The sequence below is a fragment of the Scardinius erythrophthalmus genome (assembly GCF_964197995.2).
Source record: "Scardinius erythrophthalmus genome assembly, chromosome: 2".
Classification (NCBI taxonomy): Eukaryota; Metazoa; Chordata; class Actinopteri; order Cypriniformes; family Leuciscidae; genus Scardinius; species Scardinius erythrophthalmus.
Genome location: NC_138222.1, coordinates 67,269,361 through 67,277,667, shown reverse-complemented (window position 1 = coordinate 67,277,667; position 8,307 = coordinate 67,269,361).

The window sequence follows — 8,307 nt, the reverse complement described above, 5'->3', positions numbered from 1 at the left end:
GCCTTTAAAATGTCCACCTCCACTCCATTTATTATCCTAAATTAGATGCACCTGTTTGAGGTTGTTAGCTGCATAAAGACACCTGTCCACCCCATACAATCAGTAAGAATCCAACTACTAACATGGCCAAGACCAAAGAGCTGTCCAAAGACACTAGAGACAAAATTGTACACCTCCACAAGGCTGGAAAGGGCTACGGGGAAATTGCCAAGCAGCTTGGTGAAAAAAGGTCCACTGTTGGAGCAATCATTAGAAAATGGAAGAAGTTAAACATGATTGTCAATCTCCCTCGGACTGGGGCTCCATGCAAGATCTCACCTCGTGGGGTCTCAATGATCCTAAGAAAGGTGAGAAATCAGCCCAGAAAAGCTGGGACCACCGTTTCCAAGGTTACTGTTGGTAATACACTAACACGTCATGGTTTGAAATCATGCATGGCACGGAAGGTTCCCCTGCTTAAACCAGCACATGTCAGCACCCGTCTTAAGTTTGCCAATGACCATTTGGATGATCCAGAGGAGTCATGGGAGAAAGTCATGTGGTCAGATGAGACCAAAATAGAACTTTTTGGTCATAATTCCACTAAACGTGTTTGGAGGAAGAAGAATGATGAGTACCATCCCAAGAACACCATCCCTACTGTGAAGCATGGGGGTGGTAGCATCATGCTTTGGGGGTGTTTTTCTGCACATGGGACAGGGCGACTTCACTGTATTAAGGAGAGAATGACCGGGGCCATGTATTGCGAGATTTTGGGGAACAACCTCCTTCCCTCAGTTAGAGCATTGAAGATGGGTCGAGACTGGGTCTTCCAACATGACAATGACCCGAAGCACACAGCCAGGATAACCAAGGAGTGGCTCTGTAAGAAGCATATCAAGGTTCTGGCGTGGCCTAGCCAGTCTCCAGACCTAAACCCAATAGAGAATCTTTGGAGGGAGCTCAAACTCCGTGTTTCTCAGCGACAGCCCAGAAACCTGACTGATCTAGAGAAGATCTGTGTGGAGGAGTGGGCCAATATCCCTCCTGCAGTGTGTGCAAACCTGGTGAAAAACTACAGTAAACGTTTGACCTCTGTAATTGCAAACAAAGGCTACTGTACCAAATATTAACATTGATTTTCTCAGGTGTTCAAATACTTATTTGCAGCTGTATCATACAAATAAATAGTTAAAAAAATCATACATTGTGATTTCTGGATTTTTTTTTTTTAGATTATGTCTCTCACAGTAGACATGCACCTACGATGACAATTTCAGACCCCTCCATGATTTCTAAGTGGGAGAACTTGCAAAATAGCAGGGTGTTCAAATACTTATTTTCCTCACTGTAGGTGTAACATTTAATATTTAGATTTAACTATTTAAAATATCTCTAAGTTGACAAATATTGTTGAAAATGTGCTAAAAAGTGGCCGTCAAAAATTCATACCAGTTTTTTAAACATTGTTTGAAGCTAATTGTGACAAAATGTTGCTGTTATTTTCAGCGTGAGCCGCTTTACAAACGGCGCCCCATATTATGGAACATCAATGCCTTTTTAAGTAATGAACTCCATTACTTGTTTGTTTTCAGGGATGATAACAGACGTTTTATACTTGTGCTACAACTGTTAGGCCTCTGCTACAAAACTTTCAACCTCTGTAGCACCAGTGCTATGTGCAAAAAAAGTTATCGTACAGCCCTGTGTATTACATATTTCTAGCACTAGTGAAACAACAGGGCCCAAAATGTAACAATCCTATCTCCCACAACGTGACAGTTTAAAGCTTTAATTGAGTCCATGCCCAAAAGTGGTGAACCCGTTTTGACCACATAGCAATTTGCAGTGGTTGCAACACCATCATGCGACACAGGACGACTTGTTCACAACATTGTCAACACTTTACTTCCTTTCTTTCTACTTTTTAACAGCAGACAATTCTCTCTCACAGCCTCTAGTGGACTGGTCCAGTATTGTAGTCTATGAACATCAACACAGAACATAGCAATGTGTATGGAAGTAAAATAATGACAAATGTTTTTGAAACAAAAAAGCTTGTTGAATTGCACTACTCGAAAAAATTTGCATTGCATTAACCCTGCTTGCATTTTAAAGCATTGTATTTTCAGGGCTTGCATTTTTATGGGCTGAAATTTAACATGGTTGTATATTTAAGCTGTGAATATTTCAGTTCAAAATATTTCACACACGTTTTCATTATTAAAAATTCAATAATCCATATTCACCTTTCAGATCCATCCATCCATCCATCTTCTTCCGCTTATCCGGGACCGGGTCGCGGGGGCAGCAGCAGGGATGCCCAGACTTCCCTCTCCCTAGACACTTCCTCCAGCTCTTCCGGGGGGACACCGAGGCGTTCCCAGGCCAGCCGGGAGACATAGTCCCTCCAGCGTGTCCTAGGTCTTCCCCGGGGTCTCCTCCCGGTGGGACATGCCCGGAACACCTTCCCGGGAAGGCGTCCAGGAGGCATCCGGAAAAGATGCCCGAGCCACCTCAGCTGACCCCTCTCGATGTGGAGGAGCAGCGGCTCTACTCTGAGCTCCTCCCGGGTGACCGAGCTTCTCACCCTATCTCTAAGGGATCGCCCAGCCACCCTGCGGAGAAAGCTCATTTCGGCCGCTTGTATCCGGGATCTTGTCCTTTCGGTCATGACCCACAGCTCATGACCATAGGTGAGGGTAGGAACGTAGATTGACCAGTAAATCGAGAGCTTCGCCTTGCGGCTCAGCTCCTTTTTCACCACGACAGACTACCTCGTTTCTAGTGTTTCTTGACTACCTCGGTGACTTCAGCTCGGGTGATGGACGAGTCCGACCTCCGAGCCCTCAGCCTCTGCTTCCTTGAGGAGATCCTCGAAGTATTCCTTCCACTGTCCGGTGATATCCCCAGTCGAGGTCAACAGCTGCCCACCTCCACTGTAAACAGCGTTGGTAGGGCACTGCTTCCCCCTCCTGAGGCGCCGGACGGTTTGCCAGAATCTCTTCGAGGCCGACCGATAGTCCTTCTCCATGGCCTCACCGAACTCCTCCCAGGCCCGAGTTTTTGCCTCCACAACCACCCGGGCTGCAGTCCGCTTGGCCTGCCGGTACCCGTCAGCTGCCTCAGGAGTCCCACAAGCCAACCAGGCCCGATAGGACTCCTTCTTCAGCTTGACGGCATCCCTTACTTCCGGTGTCCACCACCGGGTTCGGGGATTGCCGCCTCGACAGGCACCGTTGAGACCTTACGGCCACAGCTCCGAGTGGCCGCGTTGACAATGGAGGTGGAGAACTCCCCTCCTTGAACTGCCACCTTACCGTGGTGGAAGGGTTTGAGTACCCGAACGACCCTAGGAGCTGTGTTGTCTGGGGCTATATGCCCCTGGTAGGGTCTCCCAAGGCAAACAGGTCCTAGGTGATGGGTCAGACTAAGAGCGGTTCAAAAACCCTTATGATGCACACAAATTCAAGGACCGTGACGTCGCCCGGCATGGCGCAGCCGGGGCCCCACCCTGGAGCCAGGCCCGGGGTTGGGGCTCGTATGCGAGTGCCTGGTGGTCGGGCCTCCCCCCATGGGGTCCGGCCGGGCTCAGCCCGAAGGAGCGACGTGGGGCCACCCTCCCGTGGACCCACCACCTGCAGGAGGGACCGTAAGGGGCCGGTGCTAAGTGGATCGGGCGGCAGTCGAAGGCGGGGGCCTAGACAACCCGATCCCTGGACGTGGAATCTAGCTCTAGGGACATGGAACGTCACCTCTCTGGCGGGGAAGGAGCCTGAGATTGTGCGTGAGGTTCAGAGATTCCGACTAGAGATAGTTGGGATCACCTCTACGCACGGCTTGGGCTCTGGAACCACACTCCTCGAGAGAGGATGGACTCTTCACCACTCTGGAGTTGCCCATGGTGAGAGGTGGCGGGCTGGTATGGTTTGCTTATAGCCCCCCAGCTCAGCCGCCATGTGTTGGAGTTCACCCCGGTGAACGAGAGGGTCGCTTCCCTGCGCCTTCGGGTCGGGGATAGGTCTCTCACTGTCGTTTGTGCCTATGGGCCAAACGGCAGTGCAGAGTACCCGGCCTTCTTGGAGTCTCTGGGAGGGGTGCTGGAAAGTGCTCCGACTGGGGACTCCGTCGTTCTACTGGGGGACTTCAACGCCCACGTGGGCAGCAACAGTGACACCTGGAGGGGCATGATTGGGAGGAACGGCCCCCCTGATCTGAACCCGAGCGGTGTTCTGTTATTGGACTTCTGTGCTAGTTACCGCTTGTCCATAACGAACACCATGTTCAAGCATAAGGGTGTCCATCAGTGCACATGGCACCAGGACACCCTAGGCCGGAGGTCGATGATCGACTTTGTGGTCGTTTCATCCGACCTCCGGCTGTATGTCTTGGACACTCGGGTGAAGAGAGGGGCGGAGCTGTCAACTGATCACCACCTGGTGGTGAGTTGTATCCGATGGCGGGAGAGGAAGCTGGACAGACTCGGCAGACCCAAACGTACTGTGAGGGTCTGTTGGGAACGTTTGGCCGAATCCCCTGTCAGAGAGATCTTCAACTCCCACCTCCGACAGAGCTTCGACCAGATCCCGAGGGAGTCTGGAGATATTGAGTCCGAGTGGTCCATGTTCTCCACCTTTCAGATTTCACTTCCAAAATGTTCATTCTGTTTAAAAATACAACCTATAATATTCGACCGGCAATTTTCGGTCCATTTTATTTCGCTTTACAAATTCAGTGGTTCAAATTCGACAGAAAATACAACATTTGACATCCGAGAACGGCAGGAATATCAGTAGACTGCCGATTGATGATCTCCATAGCTGTTAGTCGGCCTCACCAGCAGTGGGTGCCAGCGGCTGTTGACGAAGAAAACTATAGAGCAACGGGTGAGAGTCTCATTCATTTGTTGAATTATCGAGGGATCTGTGAAGAAGAGTCCAAAACTGCAGGAGCTTGTTGATAAATGTGGAGGCCGCTGCCACGTCATTGACAATAAACACTAGAATGACTCTCGATTAGGTTACAGGAACAACAGGGTTCATGTGAAAAATATGCTGGAGACCATCGACAAGATGGTGCAACAGAACGGCTGCTACACAAATGAGCTGATGTCAAGTATAGAGGAAGACATTCAAGACGAGATGAATGGTATGGACACTATTCATTTGACTCCAGAAAAGAAGCGAGAGGCGGTGAAAAAGATTGTTCATAAAAAATATCTCATTAGGTTTGCTGGAGTGGCTTACAGGGATTCTGGTTGGTGCTTTTATGGGCATCTGTGTCGCAGTGGGATCTGTTGTGGCTTTACTGAAAGCGGCTAAAGCAATAGCCACAACTGTAACTGCTGCAAGCACATTAGCAGATAAAGCAGGAGCAGGAGCAACAGCAGGCACTAGCATCAGAGCTGCAGCTGTTATAATAGGAGCTGTTGGAGGAGGAATAATTGGATATAAAGAAGCTGATTCTGTGTTTGATGCCATTACGATGGCAGCCAAAGCTAACTATGAGAATGCAAAAGGGGTTGTTAGAAAGGCAGAACAAATGCATTCTAATGTTTATAAGAAGTATCACTATAATTCTTTATTATGAATGAAATACAACAAACTGCTGTTGTAAATTCAATATTTTCATTTATATTTGATAGAACATTCTACCCTGTGTAGCAGTATGAGTTAACTCGTAACGAGCTGGCGTTCTTTTGGCCAATCACTGCCACAGGCCTCCCCCATAAATACAGGTAGTAGTCCTTCTGACTGCCCTCTTGCTCGCTGGTGACGGAAGTGCGTCATACTTCCAGGTCACTCACTCCGTGTTGTTTTCCTGCTGCGCTACAGGTAAAGTAGCGGCTCTGCGGTCTCTGCCTTATTCCACTGTTATCAGCTTCCTTTGTTTACTATGTATTGAACGCTCGTAGATCTCCGGTTGGCGGGCCAGTCCTCCACCCCGTCGTTCAACGCATTCAAAAGCGGATGTTACCGAAAGCTACCTGTACTGTTTGCACCATTGAGCTGCCTCCTCCTGGGTTGATACGAAACGCTGCTTGATCGGTATGTAGGCTACATTGTGTAGGATTTATTTGTTTTATTTGGGGTTAACTCTTTTTTTAAATAACAGGAACCGGGCTGGTTCAACTGGAGATTGACTTCAGCCGCAGAGCATTCATTCACTAGCTGCTGTTTTGCCTGGACTGCTGTTTTGCCTGGACTGCTGTTTCCTAATGTATATGTTTTGAACATTATACCAGCAAATCTACCCGATCGCTGCACGCCTGTCTTGCACAGCTGTTTGCCTAACATGCATGTTTTGAACATTGTATCAGCAACTCGACACTTGTTCTGCCTTCACGGCTACTGGGCAACCACGGCCATACGGTCAAATGTGAGCTGTTTTATGTGGGCTAGTATTTCAACCGGTTCGAGTGTAATTTAACTGAGGGGGTTGGCTCTTTACAGTTATAATTTGGTTGATTAAGTTTTTTTTTTTTCTTTTTTTTTTTGTTACAGTATGTTGCTTTCAATGTAGTTAAAAGTTGCATTTGTTTTTTTGTTTTTCATCATCGACTTTACGTACGGTCTCATTGTACATTAATTATACTTATTATTTTGTTTTTTCTTGGTTTATTGAGAAGTGTCTTTTTTTAGAATTTATATATCTTATTTTTCTTGTGTACTGCCGTTCTGGAACCATTGCTGGTTCTGGCAGTTTGTTTATCTTGTGATCCAGATTATTTCAGTTTGTTCTTTTCATTTAAATATTATATTGATTTTCTTTCTGTTGAGTGAATCCCCTTTGATCGTGTGTGTGTGTTTGTGTCCCTGTTTCAGTTGCTGAGAGCCGAAGGTGGTGGTGTTGGTGTACGGGTGGTGTCCCCTTCCTGCGTGCAGTGTTGTCTACCCCGTTTTCTTTGCTGTGTTCACTGTCGTGTTTTTCAGTGTTTGTGTGTTCACGTGGGTGACTTTTCCTGGGATTCCTCCCTGCCTTCATGACTCCCTTCTCCTTCACCGGTAAGCCTCAGCAGCATTTATAATTTGTCCCTCTGTTCTCCTGCCTGAAGTATGAATGTGATTTAAATTGTTTTTAAATTATTGAAATAAAGTTTGTCCATTTTAAAAATTTAACCTCGTCTCTGGCTGAATTGTATACGTACCTGTGTGTCCTTAAGGTATCAGTAATATTGCAATTAAAATCATTCTCTGGGTAAAAGTCCCAGGGTGGCGTAGTCTGTGTTTTTGGGGCAGGTTTCACCTAGACTATAACCTCCTCTGTTTTGTCTGCTCTCTGCTTCGCCACACCTGTCTCACAGAGTGGCATCTGCAGCTGGACGACTTTACGCACTGTGTACTCCGACTGAAACAATTTTCTTGCGAAAATTTGAGCAGTTATTATGTCTTCCATTATATTTCTGTTGACTGACCCAGCGATGCCAATCATTAGTGAATTATCCATTCTTGTGAGCAGTTTTTTTCTCTCCAGTAAAGTAGCCAAACGCATTCGCAGTACTGTCTAAATCGATTTGCATTCGTTCGGACCGCTCTCTCATTGCATCATGAGCGATTCGATAACCAATAATGTAACAGCACTGGATGAAACAACTGATTCAGAAAGCTACTTTTTGATAGTTAATTTTGGGGAAATTCAGCTACTGCTGTGTATATAAATAAGTTGCTATTCAAAAGTGTGTTTGTGTCTGCCTGAGCTGTTTTTCCATTGTTTTCCTATGTGAACATGCATTGTCTTCTTGCATTTCTTTGCTTTTTTGAAGTTTTCCTGTTTTAAAATGTTTAAAATGTTACTAGAGCCACAGCAGGCCAACCTTAGTTCTGCTCATGTGTAACGTGATCGTTTGGTCTGAAGAGTCACACGTTTTATAAAAGTGTGTTACATGAATGCCAGTTATAAAACTTCTCTCACAGTTGAATGTTTAAAATGAGCAAATATTGAATTTTTGAAAAACTCAGTGCAGACCATCAGATGACTAGAACAATGCACTCATCAAGTGTCAAGACATTATTTGGTTGCATTGCTCACTTTTCATTTATTGTGTCTACATTGCAAACAAGTGATTGAAGAAGAGTAATTGGTTCACATTGCATTGCTCAACAAACATATCTGTGATTGATTCCAATGTTCAACCACTGCAAAAAACACACTGTTGGACACAACAGGAGGAGTAAACATACACTCTAAAAATCTCAGTTATTGCTTGATTTGGACATAAACCAAACCAAATGGCTAAAAATCCAATTTGACCTAAAATGTACACGTGTTATCCATTTTTTTTTTTGTTATGAAAATTTTGCATTGCACAAACAAATTGCAAATTGTATG